Source organism: Phalaenopsis equestris, unplaced genomic scaffold (assembly GCF_001263595.1).
Source record: "Phalaenopsis equestris unplaced genomic scaffold, ASM126359v1 Scaffold000002, whole genome shotgun sequence".
Classification (NCBI taxonomy): Eukaryota; Viridiplantae; Streptophyta; class Magnoliopsida; order Asparagales; family Orchidaceae; genus Phalaenopsis; species Phalaenopsis equestris.
The window spans coordinates 68789363-68789579 of NW_018164444.1; positions in this window are offsets into that span (position 1 = coordinate 68789363).

Below are 217 nucleotides of genomic sequence, written 5' to 3' on the forward strand. Positions count from 1 at the left end.
ATCTATCATTGGGAAATGAACGCCCTCGAGATGAAATCGGGTTCATTCGTGAATGCGCCTCCTCGTCATCATCAGGAAAAGACTCCATCATCTGGGATGGGGCATCTTCAAACCATAGAAAAAGAGAGGAAGTAATGTGAAACTCAACTACGGCATTCGTTCATTATGCGACTACTGGCACTGCAGAAGGACAGGCCGCGGATAAGCCTTTTTTTTT